General features: G+C 46.1%; 1 protein-coding gene across 13 annotated transcripts in view; it reads right to left on the reverse strand.

Moving 5' to 3' along the window:
• The window catches only part of PLEKHS1 (pleckstrin homology domain containing S1), a 46,740-nt gene extending 45,025 nt beyond the window's left edge, over window positions 1-1,715 (reverse strand). For 2 of the 13 annotated variants that reach the window (XM_070057199.1, XM_070057198.1), the window contains exon 1: window positions 1,580-1,712. The gene's annotated coding sequence lies outside the window, so the exon portion shown is untranslated. Of the gene's footprint in view, window positions 1-1,179; window positions 1,253-1,579 lie in introns of all 13 variants that reach the window. The other 11 variants (XM_070057192.1, XM_070057193.1, XR_011382253.1 and 8 more) reach the window with 11 other exon arrangements.
• Between the last annotated feature and the right edge of the window lie 15,460 nt (window positions 1,716-17,175).

Below are 17,175 nucleotides of genomic sequence, written 5' to 3' on the forward strand. Positions count from 1 at the left end.
GGGACTGGGCCGCTTCTCCCAGGCAGTATTTAGACTAGCTCCAAATCAGACCACAGGACTGTGCAGGAGAGATACACTGTGGGCGACATATTTCACAGTGCAGTGTTTACTAGAAGTTATTCATGGCTGTTCTTTGTCAAAAGGCCAAAATCATTTTTTTCTTGGTAAAAATACTGAAGAATTTGCAAAGCCTTTGCAGTTTATAAAATTCATTTACATACATTATTTCTTCGATGTGTCAGAACTATCCTATTGTGAGTTAGCTGGTTTTACACATAAAAAACTGCATTTAACAGAGGATGAGCCAGGTGGCTGGCCCCTGGATTCCCAGACAAGCCCCGGAGGACACCACACCGGTGCCCATGGTCACTTCCTTTTGATTGCTGTATGTAGAGGATGGTAAAGTGAGCTCCTGATCTTCCAGTCTCTGTGAAGGACCCCAAAGTCACAGATTGGGGACCGCTGTGCCCTCAGCTCCCCATCCACCATAAACCGAGATACTGGATAAGGAATAGGGTGTGGTGGTTCAGGGTGTTAGCGCTGGGTTCTGTCGGCTATGAGAGATGGCACTGTGAATCCATTATAATGCCTCTCGCTGCCCGTTTCTTCATGTATAAAATGGAGGTGAAAATATGACACTCCTCCACCTCAGAGGATTACGATGAGGGTTCCTTCTGATAAGCAGCACTCAGGGCATCATAGGAGTTCAGTAAATACCAGTTATTAAGTCCTTCCCAGGTTGACTATTCTGGGGTTCTATGGTTGTTCAACAATGGCTAGCATTTCTTGGGTATTTAACACATTCAAGGCAATTCTACATAATATGCAATTATGTACTCCAAAGGGTTTATGGAAATTGGAATTAGAATATAAGTTTATTTTGGTGCAAAAATTGTTGAAATCCGTGAAAATGAGAGGTTCTCAAAAAGCTCATGAAAAATATGTATTATGAAAAAATGATGCATGGACTTCAAAAATTTTTTGCACCAAAATAAACTTTTATTCCATTTTTCATGAACTTTTTGAAGGACCTTCCTATACATATATTTCATATATACCCATATGTATGAAATTCCTTAGATTCTCAAAACAATACCATAAAGCTCATATTATTTTTACAATGGCAAAATACTCAATTACAGACAAAGAAACAATTATTAGAGAGATTAATCAACTTGCCTTCGATCACATAATTAAAGAGGCAGAATTCTAACTTGAGAGTTGGCCTTAACCACTTTGCTCTTCCACCTATCTGAGAAAGAATAATGAAATCTTTTCAGAGTTCTGTTTACATTTATTATCATCACCTCCAAGCTAATAAACCTTTCCAATTTAGCTCTTTGATGTCACGCAGGAGAATCTCCTCACCATCGCTGTCTAGCCTGTTGGTTGTAATGCCATTTGGGATTTGATGAATATGATACTAAGTGATCCTATTTCGTTCTAATTATATAGCTTAAGAAGCTTAGGGAGAACAAGCCCAAGGCAGTAATAGGATTCCTCTGCAAAATTTTCAATTGCAAAAAAGCTTCTAAATCACCACAAACTTGCACACTCAGCCACACCATGCAGTGCTTACCGCAAGCCTGGAGGTTGTTTATCCGGTTCTTTCATAGGAAAGTGCCCTGTGCTGTGGTCTCCTGAACTCACCTGTTCTCTGTAAGCTCTGGTGCCAGGGTGAGGGTTAAGTACAAGTTCTACCTGAAATCTGAACCAGCAGGAAGTTCTCGAACGATAACCCTTGGGAGGATTTTGCTCCTGCCCCAAATTGGAATGGAAGCTGATGGCCTCCGGGGAAACCCTGGGCTTTCATTCCTCCTGTGGCTTGGCACAGAACTGCCCTTTGTATTCCAAGCATCTAGCACCAAAAACTGAAAGCAAACAAGTCATTAAAAAAAAATTCCTACTAGACTTTGGACAACTGCCGCAATAACTCTTACTGAGGACAGTACCAACCTGGCCTTGACCTTCTTCAGTGACTGCCATTGAAACCATTCCTTTGCTTCCCACCTATCCATATCTTACCAATATCCTCCTGGATAGCGTAGGAAGGAATCCTTGGTACCAGACGAGGAGACAAAAGCTGGCTTCTCCAACACCCTTGTACATGCCAATAGGTTCTAGGCAGAGTTTCTCATTCACCCCTAACAGAGCTATTGTCAACAACAGCAGGTGCGAGGTGTTCTCTCCTGCACAGCCACCCAAAGGCTCTTCAAAATAAGGTGTGTGAATGGCCACTTTTAGATCTACTGAGAAACATCTGGCCATCTAAGGGCCTTAGATATATTTTAATTTATATTACAAACTTTTAGGGGAGAAGAGGAAGTACTAATGAAATGTATCCCGTGGAAGTACAGAATTGTCGTCTTTATTCTCCCAGCTGTATTAGCTGGGCTTGGAATTAACTCTTCCATGTATTCATTGTATGGCCCTGGCAAGTTAAGTTCTCTGAGTCAGTTTCCTTGTCTGCAAAATGGGATGAATTTCTAGGATCTTTTTAAAAATTAAGTAAGAGTTCACATAAACGAGCATGCAGCACAGTGCTTGATCTATGGTTAGCAGTTACCAAGATTACTGCTGTTTTTCTCTTTTGTATCCCGTGGAGTTTGAAGGTGTTACTGGATCCTTCATTTAGCACACCTAGCTGGGCTTAAGGCATGCAGAAATGTATTGATTTGGTGTTCACTTCCTGCCCAAGACCAGTTTTGCTTGTCTTAGGAGAAATGATGGATTGTGATCTATTTCCTGGATGAATATCTTGGAAGCAATCTTTAGTATCTTTACATTTGATCTTTAACCAGATATTGCTAGTTACAGCTCTAAGTAGTTCATAGAAGGCTTGTGCTGATCGCCACAGACAAAGCTACCATTGTTGTGATACTGATACTTAGCCAAAAAGAAGAGGGAAAATTACTTTTAAGATTAATGTTCCTGGGGTAGGCATTGTGGCACCACCGTGGTCTGGAATCCCATGTGTAAGTTGCTCTGATAAAATCTTTTATTCTTTTTTTTTTTTTTTTTTTTTTAAGATTTACTTACTTATTTGCAAGGGGGAGAGAGAGAGAGAGAATCTTCCATCCACTGGTTCACTTTTCAAATGGCCACAACGGCTGTGGCTGAGTCAGGTAGAAGCCAGGCACTTCTTCCAGGTCTCCCATGTGAGTGTGAGTGCAGGGGCCCAAGCACATCAGCAGAGAACTGGATCAGAAGTGGAGCAGCCAGGACTCAGACCGGCTGGAGCTTCCTTGTTAACTTTTCAGTCTCGGGATTCCTTCTCAGTTCAGAAGGAGTGGTTTGACTGACACTCAGAGAAGGTGTCTAGGAAAGCTATCTGTACTGAAGATGCAACCTATAAAGTAAAAACTGGAAAGTAACAAAAATTGGCCTAGACATCAAATACTAAGCTTGTGAAGTGCTGACATGCCTAAAAAGGTAAGTCTGTCTTTCTTTATTAATTGTCTCTGACCTGTAAAGAAGACATAAGTCAAATGCCGTTGCAAATAAACAATCACCTGTTCATTTCAAATGCCACTCGAGTTATTCCATGGCTTGGCTATTTGTGCCTTTTTTTTTTTTTTTTTTTTGACAGGCAGAGTGGACAGTGAGAGAGAGAGACAGAGAGAAAGGTCTTCCTTTGCCGTTGGTTCACCCTCCAATGGCCACTGCGGCTGGCGCACTGCGCTGATCCGATGGCAGGAGCCAGGTGCTTCTCCTGGTCTCCCATGGGGTGCAGGGCCCAAGGATTTGGGCCATCCTCCACTGCACTCCCTGGCCACAGCAGAGAGCTGGCCTGGAAGAGGGGCAACCGGGACAGAATCCGGCGCCCTGACCGGGACTAGAACCCGGTGTGCTGGCGCCACAGGCGGAGGATTAGCCTATTGAACTGCAGCGCCGGCCTATTTGTGCTTCTTGCTCATAAAAGCGCTCTTTAGTTCTGCCACCCCTCACCCAAAACACAGCTGAACAGTATATTACATGACAATACGCAATACTCACTGAGAATTTTTACTTTACATAGAATATCTTATTCAATCCCAACAGTTTTGCAGTTTGCATATTATTATTATTCCTTAGTTTTAGGGAGATGAAATAACTCGCTAAAGATCATGCAGCTGGTATGTAGCCGACAGAACTGAAACTCTGATCTGTCCTGCTTTCCAGGCTGCAGGTGCTATTTCATTCCTTACACTAACTTTGTGAGACCTCGACTGGGGCCATTTGGTCTGTGCTGCTCATTGATAGTGTGACACTGCATAGGTTTCCAGATGTCTGGACATCATAATCCCTTCCTCAAAGAGCTCTAGTAACCCCTCAGCTCTATGATTGTGCCTTTGAATCAAAGCCAATGACTTATCTGTATGAAAGTTGTCTCACTGCATTTTACGTTCTCTGTCCAAGTGGGCAGTGACTATGTCCTTGTTGCTGTCACCAGTGAAGGAGAGACATGGATCGTATCAGCTTAGGGCATCCTTGCTGTGTCTCTTCTCTGGAGCAAAGTATTCACAGGAAGTGAAGAGAAAGCCATACACAGGAAAAAATAATAACAAAAGCATTATATAAGTTTTATTAAAATTATACTAGACCAAAATCTGAATCATATTATGTTTGTAAGGAGAAAGCAACAGATAATGTGAAATATTTTATGTGATCCTCTTTTACAAATCTGGAAATTACTGTATAAGTAGGATTGCTTTTGATTGCGAGTAAAAAAATAAAGCTACTCAACAGTGTTGGCTCATAACTTATCACTCGTTATGCATGATGTCTGTAACGAAGTAGTTCCAGAATTAGTTTAGCTAGTGATGTTAGATGACTGAGTTTATGTCTCTGTTTTTCTTGGCCTTTCCTATATGGTCATAAATTGGTGATCATATGCATCATGTTTTTCACAAGACAGCATCCCACGCAGCAGAGAAGGGCTGGAGGAAAGTGAGCACTCGCCCTATTTACCTTCCACATCAGGGACAAGAATCTTCCCTTGCATTAGATTGGGTGGGTCATATGTCATCTCAGGACCAATCGCTGGCCAAGAGGAAATGAGGTCTCATTGCCTTGGACCAATCATGATTCTTTTCCTGGTCATCTAAAGAAAAGTAGTGTTTTGCTGGCCAAGGAGATAGAGTGACTGTTGCAGGCATCATCATCTGGCCACCGTCTCCCTCTCCAAGATCATCTCTGAGAATTCCCATCCTTGGTGTCTGCCCTCCATGCACCTTGACCTTCACACATGCTGTTCCCTCTCCCTGGCTCACTCTTCTCCCATCTGTCACTCAAAGATCATTTCTCAGTGTGCACTTCTCGCCCCAAGACAAGTCCCAATTCTTTCTGCTACATCACACTGCTGTGTTAACTTCAGAACATATTTCCCTATTTGTAGTTTTGCATTCACTGGACTATTGGATTAATGTCTGTCTCTTCTTCCACAAGCTTGTATAATCCACAGGGATTAGTACTATGTCTATTTCTGCCAGACATTCTGTCCCCAGTAGCTAACTTAAATGTCTAGTACTGTATGCTACTATACTACCAAGTATTATGTTATGAATAAACAGATAAGTGAAAAGATGAGTAGCTCTTTTATAAGTGTTTATTTTCATTTTATTTATTAAAAAGGCAGAGAGGGGCTGGTGCTCTGGTATAGCTGGTAGGGCCGCTGCCTGCAGTGTCGGCATCCCATGTGGGCACCAGTTCATGTCTTGGCTACTCTTCTTCTGATCCAGCTCTCTGCGATGGCCTGGGAAATCAGTGGAAGATGGCCTAAGTCCTTGGGCCCCTGCACCTGCTTGGGAGACCTGGAAGAAACTCCTGGCTCCTGGCTTTGGATTGGTGTAGTTCTGGCCATTGCAGCCATTTGGGGAATGAACCAGCAGATGGAAGACCTCTCTCTCTCTGTCTCCCCTCTCTGTGTGTAACTCTGACTTTCAAATAAATAAATAAATCTTAAAAAAAAAAAAGGCAGAGAAAGAGAGACAGAGATTTCCCATCCACTGGATCACTATCCAAATGCTGACAATAGATGGAGCTGAGTTAGGCCAGGCCAAAGCCAGGAGCCTGGAACTCAAACCAAATCTTGCATGTGGGTGGCAGGGAACCGTCTACTTGAGCCATCACTGCCGCCTCCCAGAGTGTGCATCAGCAGGAAGCTGGAATCAGAACCATAGCCAGAACTGGAACTCAGATGCCGTGATATGGAGTTCATCTACTGCATCAAATGCTGTCCCCATGGTTAATTTTGACCTCCTCCTTATCGCGTCCTTCCTTGTGCTCCTCTGATAACGTGATTCCTCATTTTGTGGCCCTGGTTTTGGCGTGGCCCAGTCCTGGCTGTTGTGAGCATTTGGGAAATAAACCAATTGATTGGAGTTTCTGTTTATCTGTGTCTCTCTACCTTTCAAATAAAATGAAAATAAATTAGAAGATTTTTTTAAACTCAAAGATAAAGGAGAGAGCAAGGAGCTGGAGAAATCGAAGACTTACGGCAGGGAGGGAAGGAGGGAGAGGGTGGGGGAGAGGGGGAGGAGGGTGGGAGATGGTGCATGGGGAGAATGTGTTTGTTTATGTGATCTTAAATGGTGGGCAATGGCTGAGCTGGGTCGTGTAGAAGGAGGTCTTGGTGAAGTGTTCAAGGAACTGAGTAGTTTTTGTGGATGTGGCTGTCTAGTTTACGGAACAAAATCCTTCTGAAGTTCTTTAAAAGCATTTGAGACATGAGAAACAGATTACAGGTAACCATTTCTGCCTACCTCCCCCAAGGTCCATGCACAAGTGTCCTTTTTTTGTACTAGAATTCATTTACAAAAGCAAAATCTGGGGCTGGCGCTGTGCACAGTGGGTTAGAGCCCTGGCCTGAAGCACTGGTATCCCATATGGGTACTGTTTCGAGTCCTGGCTGCTCCACTTGCTATCCAGCTCTCTGCTGTGGCCTGGGAAAGCAGTAGAAGATGGTCCAAGTCCTTGGGCCCCTGCACCCACGTGGGAGACCCGGAGAAAGCTCCTGGCTCCTGGCTTCAGATCAGCGCACCTCCGGCCTTTGTGGCCATCTGGGGAGTGAATCAGCAGATGGAAGACCTCTCTCTTTCTCTCCCTCTCTCTCTGTGTAACTCTTTCAATCAAAATAAATAAATCTTTAAAAAAAAAAACCACAAAAACAAGCACAGATGTCAACAGAGGACTCAGTTTCCCCAGAGAACTGAAGTCAGACTCCTCTTTATGTCCACCCCCCCCCAAAAAAACACACTTGGGTCTAGTTTCTATGGATTAGGAATGTGTATAGGGGATAGAGCCTGGCTCAGCAATTTTGGACAGGGGAGATGGCCAAGACCAGCTCTAAGGTCAGGAGAGGGATGATGGGACCTTCCTCCTTTTTCTTCCTTTCTTTTCCCTTTGTTACTCTAAATCCTAACAGTGCCCATGTGGTTGGGGCTGGACTAATGGGGTCAGGGTTGGTAGCAAAAGGATACTAGAATGGTTCACAACAGTGGGTGCAGGGGGAAAGCAGAGTAGTAAGATCCCCCAAATTGGGGACTCCATATAGTAGCCTCTTTCCCAAATGCCTGTTAACATTTGTAGAGTGTGCTGCAACTTTGGGCACCTTATGTTGTCTAGATCCCCTTTGAGTCAATGAAGGGCTTTCCCTGGTGCCCTGAATCTCAGAGCAGCTCAATTTATTTGTAATTCAACTTTTGTCATAATATAAGTAGCTATGTTTTCTTTACAGGATCTAAGGCAGTGGAGGGAGGTGGAGAGTATGTCCAAAGGGTGGGCATTTAGCCTAGCTGCTAAGGCACCTGCTTTCACATCAGAGTGCCTGGGTTTGATTTCTGGCTCTGCCTGCTGACTCCAGCTTCCTGCTAATGCAGACACATTGGGAGGGAGCAGGGATGGCCCAGATGATTGGGTTCCTACCACCCTTGCGGAAGACCTGGATTGGGTTCCCAGCTCCTGGTTTTAGCCTCAGCCTAGCCCTGACCATTGTGGGCATTTGGGGTATGAGCCAGCAGAAAGGAGCTCTCTTTATCTCTAAGTCTCTGTCCCTCAAATAACATTTTAGAATTAAGAGTGTTTGGTAAGGATTTGTATGAATCATGAATTTGAGGAATCTGGCAAAGCCCATAGAATCAAACCACACAATCCATTTTATTTTATTTTTGTGCCTCTTTGTCCTGGGAGATATAAAAACAGTTGAAATTCACATATATGAAAGGTCTTGTAAAAGTTTATGGAAAATATATATTATGAAAAACCATGAGTGGATTTCAATTTTTTCACCAAAATTATCTTACATTTTAATTCAATTTTTCCTCAAGCTTTTTGAAATACCCTTATTCATATATATGATTAAATCTTATCCCTCTCACCTCCTATTTAAGTTGAAGTTAACTCATAAAAAAAGAATACTTTATGTCAACATTTATCAGTACCCATTGCTTGATAGGCACTGTGGGGATTTCAAAAAAGAAACACAAACCTTACACTTTGTGACCTTATTTGCTAGTATGGGAGATAAATCAGGTACAGAAATAATCAGGTGCCAGCCAGGGTCCCAGCAGGAAGCAGCCTGCTCCGAGGATTTATGAGTTATGGAACCTGCGCAGGTATAGGCTGGGTTATGGGAACCAACAAGGGGTGGCAAAGCAGCATCAAACAGTAGTGGGGAGTCTTTACTACCTGTAGGCCTGCTGGGATTAAAGGGGGGAGATGTGTTGACAGATTCTGATGAGAGCTACGGCTATGGAAGAAGCACCACACTACAGGGGCATCTGTGGCCACAGTGAAACCATGGTCTAGCAGGAGTAGGTGGGGTAGGGTTAGAATGAAGAGAAACCAGCAAAGCAGTCACAGGAGTACATGGAAAAGACAGGAGTTCTGGCATCCAGCAGGAGAGGCAAGTGTTTGGAAAGAGAGAGGGGTCATCCATGTCCAGTGTGGGATGAGGATGGGAATGGACCATGGGATTTGGCAACAGGGTGGTCGTCATGGCTTTGGTGAGAACGGTTTTGATGGAGTGGAGAGTCTGATTGGAGTGAGTTATAAGAGAAAGAATCAAGTTCTGAGGTCCTTTAAAGTACAGAAAAATGGAAGACAGTGGAGGAGCAACTGGACATGGCCCACAAAGAGTAACGTGGGAGGTGTGAGTGGTGTGTGCCATCAGTGCGGATTCGGAGTTGTGGGAATTCACAGGAAAGGGTTGCTCCCCCAAAGGGAAGAGGAAGAGATGAGAGAGGTCTCAGGGAGGAGGTGACATCTCTGCTGGGTCTCCCAGGCTGGTGTGGGTGACAGTTTCCACTCCCCTCTACACACTCGTCCACGTCCCATTGCCCCTGGGACCCATGGGACTCTTGACCATGGGACACACTGTTGACCCCAGCATTAGCTATGGCCACTGGTTCATGGGCAGAAGGAATCTGAGGACCTGTACTTTGGATGCTGAGTCACAGACTCCCTCTCTTCCTCTGGATGGTGGGGTGTGGATGGAGGAGCAACTCCATGAGGGGAACAAATGCAGTAATGAAGATGACCCGGGGAAAGGCAGGCCTGAACGAATGACAGAGCTCTAGAGCAGCCGTCTCGACGACCGGGGAAACTTTGGACCAAACAAGGTTGGGTCCTTCCCTTCCTCTGGACTGCCCATGATGAGAGAGATTCTCCTGACCGTTCAAGTCAGTTTTCATGAAATTGTTTTGTCCAGTGGAAAGCCTCTTGATTGGAGCTGCTATGACTTGAATTTAGGAAATTCGCCCAGTGGTGGGGATGCCGGGAGGGGATTTGGAAGGAGAAGAAGGAAGGCAGCTCAACCCAGCCTAGTATTTGCTATCATAGAGTCAGACTTCTGGGTTAATTACTGTGCACTGAGAACTTGAAGGAGTCACTGAACAATCGTGGGCCTCCATCAAAGAAGGAGGTACCTTTCTCTGAAGAGAGGAGAGAACTTCCACTTTGACTATGACCCTGTAGGAATAAGATCGAAGTCGGTGAACTCAAGAGGCTTCCATAGCCTTGGCAACTCATGACTAGAGCCTAGGGAGATTACTGACGCCATAAACAAGAGTGTCCAATTGTTAAGTCAATAACAGGAGTCACTGTGTACTTACTTCTCATGTGGGATCTGTCCTTAATGTGTTGTCCAATGTGAAGTAATGCTATAACTAGTACTGAAACAGTATTTTACACTTTGTGTTTCTGTGTGGGTGCAAACTGATGAAATCTTTACTTAATATATACTGAATTGCTCTTCTGTATATAAAGATAATTGAAAATGAATCTTGATGTGAATGGAATGGGAGAGGGAGCAGGAGATGGGAGGGATGTGAGTGGGAGGGAAATTGTGTGGGGGGGAGCCATTGTAATCCATTAACTGTACTTTAAAAATTTGTATTTACTAAATAAAAATAAAAAAATTAAAAAAATCGTGGGCCTCCATTTCCTCATCTTTTTTTTTTTTTTTTAGATTTATTTTATTTATTTGAAAGACAGAGTTACAGAGAGAGGTAGAGACAGAGAGAGATCTTCCATTTGCTGTTTTACTCCCCAGATGGCCACAATGGCTGGAGCTGTGCCGATCCAAAGCCAGGAGCCAGGAGCTTCCTCCAGGTTCCCCATGCATGTGCAGAGGCCCAAGGACTTGGGCCATCTTCTACTGCTTTCCCAGGCCATAGCAGAGAGCTGGATCGGAAGAGGAGCAGCCGGGACTAGAACCGGCGTCCATGTGGGATGCTGGCACTTCAGGTCAGGGCTTTAACCCGCTGCGCCACAGCGCCGGCCCCTCCTCATCTTTAAAATGGGAATGATGACATCCTACCTGATAGACTTGTCAGGAAAGAGAAAGTGAGCTGATATCTGTAAAGAACTTAGGGCAGTACCGGTAAATGAAGGGCATTGTGACTGTAATTGACAACCATGTGTGCAAGAGCCCCCCGCCCCCCCCCCCCCCCCGAGAGAGGGGCTGAGCCCCCTTCAGAGTCTAAGAGTCTCCGAGTACTTTCTGTGGGAGTAGTGGGTGTCAGGCTGCTATTTTCATATTTCACATGAATAGAGACACCCCCCAACCCCACCCCAGCCCCAACCCCGCCACCAGGAGGATCAAAATCGCCTAGGAGAGAATCTGGTCAGAAATACCCGGATGGACTTAGAGCCCAGCAGACCAAGAAGTAGGAGGCTGAGTTTATGCTTCTGTGGTGCCTCAAGTCACTGGAGACCTTAGGCCTGTCCCCTTCTCCCCTCTTTGCGGGGGATAGGCTGGTGGTGACCAGATGACCTCCAGGTATGTGACAGGCCTAACATCTACAAGTCTTAGAAGAACCCCCCCTGGTTCTACAGTTTAGCACCGACAGAGCGTTTGCACAGCAGCTCCTTCTGCTTGCACCAAACACCTTGACGGCGTGGCAGCACGGCTATTGTTTTCCCTGCTGTAGTCAAGAAGGGAAGCCAGCTGATAAAAAGGTTTATATCAGGCGAGTCATCAGAGGGTAACAGGAGCTGAATCCAGCTTTGAAACTGGCAGCCGGTATAGAACACCTGCCCCAGAGCTGTGCCATCTGGGGGCAAGGGAACAAGAGGGATTTACGCACCAACTTCCACCAGTCATCTGGGGGCCGTTAATTTACTGGCACTTCTCACCTGTCCTGCTTGTAACAGATGGGGTTTAGGAGGTCAGAATAAACCCTCGGGTAGAAACACGTGGGTGCTGGCGGTTTAGAGTAGGAATGGAGGGACCGGCATGCAGGGACGTCGGTGGCTACCATCAGCATCTGGTCACGCCTCCTTGGGCAAGATGTTGTCACCCTTGCTTGCAGAAATGTCTCTGCCATGTGGCTGGGCACATGGCTATTCTGAACCCAATCAGAGTTAGGAGGCTAAAGAAATAGGGATGTGTAGTAGGATACATAAAGCCTCCTCCCCCAAGATGTCTACATTCTAATCTCTAGAATTTGGGAGTCTATCACCTTTCATGGAAATGGGACTTGGCTGATGTGAGGAAATTAGGGATCTTGAGATCAGAAGATGAGAGCAGCTTACCCAGGTGGGGCCTGATACCATTAGTGGGGCCTTTATAAGGGGCTGGGGAGTGGAGACGGGAGGTCAGAGGAGAGAGAGGAGAGTGACTTTAATGACTCTGAAGATGGAGAAGGTCCAAGCACCATGGAATGTGGGGACTTAGAAACTGGGACGGGCAAGGAAATTACTCCCAGAGGCTGCGGAAGGAGCCGGCCCTGCTGACATTTAAGCTTTAAACTTCTGACCTCTGGAAGTCAAGCAGAAAAATGCTTGCTGCTTTAAGCCACTGGATTAGTAGGAATTTGTTGCAACAGCCATTGGAAAGTAATACAGGGGACATGGACGTTGGGTGGGTTAATAGAAGAGTCTACGACAGATACTTCTATCTAACGGGCGTTGTGAACAACTTGTGCAAAACAGGGCTCTGGATCTCCATCTTCCTTAGCCCTCCTGCCGAATCTGTTCCCAGTCCCAGGAAACAGCACCGTTCCTCCACCTGTGCAGCTCAGAGGCCTAGGAGTGGTCCTGGATTTCTAGCTTTTTCTCACATCCCCACTTCAGACTTGTATGCAGATCAAACCGTGATGGTGTCTATGAGAGGATCCTTCTGACTGTTCATGGAAGGGTGGGCATTTGGTGGACCAGTTAAGCCACCACTTGGGATACTTACATCCCATGTTGGAGAGCCTGCATGCCTGATTCCAGCTTCCTGCTAAGGTGCGCTCTGGGAAGCAGCAGGTGGTGGCTCAAATACTTGGGTCCCTGCCACCCATGTTGAGAGAACCAGAAGTTTCAGGCTCCTGACTTCAGCCTGGCCCAGCTCTGGCTCTTGCAGGCTTTTGGGGAGGGAACCTGAGCCAGCAAATGGAAGATCTTTATCCCTCTGTCTTTTAAACAAATAATGAATCAATAGAAAATGTTTAAATGTTTGTGGAAAAGAAAATGGAATAAAAAAACACTTCATTTAGGCCAAAAAATTTAAATCTATGCATAGGATTCTTTTTTTTAAGATTTTTATTTATTTATTTGAGAGGTAGAGTTACAGTTGTGAGAGGGAGAGACAGAGAGAAAGGTCTTCCATCTGCTGGTTCTCTTTCCAAATGGCTGCAGTAGCCAGAGTTGGGCCAATCTGAGCCAGGAGCCAGGAGTTTCTTCCGGGTTGCCCACACGGGTCCAAGGGCCCAAATACTTGAGCCATCTTCTACTGCTTTCCTACACCACAGCAGAGAGCTGGATCAGAAGAGGAGCAATTGGGACTTGAACTGGTGTGTGGGGAGCAATCCGGACTGGACTAAGTTACTGGAATTAAGACTTATTCTATGCATCTGCTCTCCTGTGGGGAGCAGCCCGGACTGGACTAAGTTACTGGAATTAAGACTTATTCTATGCATCTGCTCTCCCACAATATGGCGCTGGGAGAGAAGTAAACAGCTTCCGCACAGCTGCCTCCAGTTCAACCAATAAACTGTAGGACTTGCTCCTGATTGGAGAGCGGCGTACTCGGCGTGTGGGCAGCCGAGTTGGGATTGGCGGAGGAGGACTATAAAGGAGGAGAGAGACGGCATGCACCAGGAACATCTATGGGGAACATCTAAGGGAACCCGTGCAGCCCCCGAGAAAGCCGGCCGGCGGTGTGCCGCTCCCCTGCGGAAGTGGGGAATGCGGCCAGGGGGAACTGCCCTTCCACGGAGGTGGAAGGGATAGTAGCCAACCCGGGAGGAACCAGCGGCAAACCCGGGGAGGGCCGAGCAGACGAAAGAACAGCGCAGGGTCCTGTGTCGTTCCTCCACGAAGACGGGGAGCAACACTGGTGCCCACATGGGACACTGGCACTGCAGGCAGAGGCTTTAGCCCACTGTGCCACAGCACCGGCCCCGCATAGGATTCTTAAGAAAGTTCATTCTTGGGGCAGGTGCTGTGGTGCAGTGGATTAAGACCTCAGCCTGTAGCGCCAGCATCTCATATGGGCACCGGTTCGAGTCCTGGCTGCTCCTCTTTTGATCCAGCTCTCTGCTATGGCCTGCGGGGGCACTGGAGGATGGCCCAAGTCCTTGGGCCCCTGCACCTGCATAGGAGACCTGGGGGAAGCTCCTGGCTCCCAGCTTCAGATCAGCGCAGCTCTGGCCATTGAGGTCATTTGGGGAGTAAACCAGTCGGATGGAAGACCTCTCTCTCTCTGGCTCTACCTCTATCTGTAACTCTGCCTTTCAAATAAATAAATTCTTTTTTTAAAAAAAAAGTTCATTCCTAAGAGAAAATTATGCATGGATTTCCATTTTTTTGCACCAATATAAACATTTTTTAATTCTGTTGTTTCATGACCATTTTGAAGTCCCCTTGTACTTATCCATACACTCATCAAGTTCTATACATTAAATATATGTTGCTTTTTAGATATCAATCATATCTTCAAGTGGTTTTTGTTCTTTTCTCTTTTTTTAAAATAAAGCCTAAAGTTGATGCCTTCTTATCTACCTCTTCCCCCATTGAGGTCTGCTGTACCCTCCCATCATCTCCCACCCAGCCTCCCACCTGGGCTCCCCCACCTCCTTTCTCTCAGCAGTCCGTCTCCAGAGTATCTTTCACAGTAGCACGTGGGATCCTACCCCTCCCCTGTTCAAGTCCCTGCAGCAGTTTTCCATTGCGTTAGAATGAAATTCAATGCGCTCACCACGCCTGAAAACCCAGCAGGATCTGACTATGCCTGCCTTTCACCCTGGTTCCCAGCACCCTGCTCTGCAGCACCGGTTTCTGGATGGTTCTCAAAAGGGCCCAGGTAGTAGCTGCCTCAGGGTCTTTGTACTTGCTGCTTGTTCTTCCTAACACCGTCTTCTTTCACATAGCCACACAGCCTACACCCTCACCCCAGCAGGTTCTGCTCAGATGTGGCCTCGTCATCCATTGTACCTGGCAGCCTACTTCTCTCCCCTGCGTTGTCTCTGAGCTCCTTATTTTACTTTTTTTTTTTTTCCAGAACGCTTTGTGCTATGTGAAATTTTACTCTCTGTCTTCCCCAATTAAGATATAAATTCTGTGAGGGCTGACATTGATTTGTTACTGCTCTATCCAATGCCAAGACCAGTTTTATTTGTTGATTGAAAAGATTGTATCTACAGTTGTATCACTGTATATCTGGTTATTTCCTTTTAGGTGTCATGGACATAAGGACAAATAGTGACGTCCCACATAGCTGTGGTTTACTGAGACTGTAGGTTACTGCATTTTTACATAACCACCCACATATTCTATATACTCATGCGTGAAAGAGAACTTGGTCTTCAACTCCTACAGTCCTGTCAAACTAGAATAGAAATCATGAACCAACTCTGTGATTTCATTAAAAGCACAAATCTGACACGGCCCTTTTCAATCTCAAATGAGAGGACCATTGTTCCTGTGGGCATTGTTGGGTGCTAGTTGATTAATTACAGCAAATTCTTACCCACTCCACTAGCTCCTTCCAGATCCCCTGTTTATTAAAATGGCCATGTTCTTTTGCCCTTGCTTGCTTATTACGTGTTTTAAAATGCTTTAAAATACAAGTCTTTTTAAAACGCTGATCAAATATATCTGTGTTAACACACTTGTCCTACCTTGTTCTTTTCTGTTTCCTCTTCACTCGCCCCTTTTACACCAAAGGTGGAGCCATCTCTTAGGACCTTCCGCAGGCTCCCAGGTGTCTAAACGGTTCTACTCGCCCTTTCCCGGGGTTTGACCACGTCGTTAGCTTGACTGCAGTCAGACCCCCTCGGGGGGCATGTAAGCATGCATTTGCACATCTTCGCGTCCGGGATCCTGACTTGGTTGGTGTGGGTGCTGCCTGGGCTCTGTAGAAATGCTCTCCGGAACACTGAGGCATGGTTGTGGCTGAGAGCCATCACATCTGGTCCTTCTCACTGGGGTCCTTGGAACCCCCCTTAAGAAAAAACTCCCAGACTCCTTGACGGCTTCCACACAGTTCCTTCAATTCCCAAAGACTTGGCCTTGGTCGATGACTCAGCGTTTTCCTGCCCACACTCGCCCAAGGGAACATCGCCTTTCTTGGCTTTATAGTTCTTTGGTGTCTGCAAAGCCTTTTCTTTGTGTTATTTCTCTGGCTCCTTGCCACCTCCCTGCAAGGTGAGCATTCAGGGCGAAGGTGAGACAAGAGACCTGGAGCAGTGGTCTGCAGAGGTGGGGTGAGAGCTGCTAGATTCAGCCACACACACGCAACCAAAGTGAACCCCACCCAAATAGAATGCCCATTTGAACTGCAATTTCAGATAAACAACCAATACTTTTTTAGTACCAATATGTTCCATGTAATATTTGGGATATACCCATGCCACAGAAGAGTACACTTTTGTCTGGAATTCCAACCTAACTGGGCATCAGGTGTTTAATATGGAACTTTCCACTGAGCGACCTTTCCCCTCTGTAGCTCAGGTGGTTGGCTTGTGCCATTCTCCTGGCATCCGCTGACCTCCCAGGAGCTTGGCAAGGTGGTTCTGGGCCCACATTCGTCCTATCCTCTGTGTGGATAGCCATTGCCCTCAGAAAGAGCCTCTGTGGTGTTTTAGAATCCATTTGCCCCTCTTCCCCACACCCCTCCTTTCTGTGGCCTGAACTATTTATCAGGTCAGATTGGTCCAGAAGACACAACTGAACATTTACTAAATACTTTGTGGGTGCTGGGCATTATGCTAATAGCTCTGTGCTCATTATTTCCTTTATTTTCCACACAATCCTTGGAGCTAGGCACTATTTCCTAGGTGTCTGCACAGGACTGTTTCTATTTCAAGTCTGAAAAGCAGGGGCCAGTGTTGTGCAGTCCACTAAGCTGCTGCTTGCCGTGTCAGCATCCCATGATCAGAGTGCCCGTTTGAGTCTTGGCTGCTCTGCTTCTGACCCGGCTTCTTCTTGCTGTGCCCAGGTGGATAACGGTCCGCGTGTTCGGGTCGGTATCACCTGGGTAGGAGACCCCCAGTGGAGTTCCAGGAGCTTCAGTCTGTTGTGGCCATTTGGGGAGTGAACCAACAGATACAAGATGTATCTCTGTCTCTCCCCCACCTCCCCACTCCCCATGCTCTGCCTTTCAAATAAATAAATAAATAAATCCTTATTTTAAAAATACAGATGGAAACACAGACTTTGGGGAGGCTGAGAGATCCCCCAAGGTCATAAAACTTGGAATTTCCAAAG

The sequence above is a fragment of the Oryctolagus cuniculus genome, chromosome 15, assembly GCF_964237555.1.
Source record: "Oryctolagus cuniculus chromosome 15, mOryCun1.1, whole genome shotgun sequence".
In the NCBI taxonomy this organism is placed as follows: domain Eukaryota; kingdom Metazoa; phylum Chordata; class Mammalia; order Lagomorpha; family Leporidae; genus Oryctolagus; species Oryctolagus cuniculus.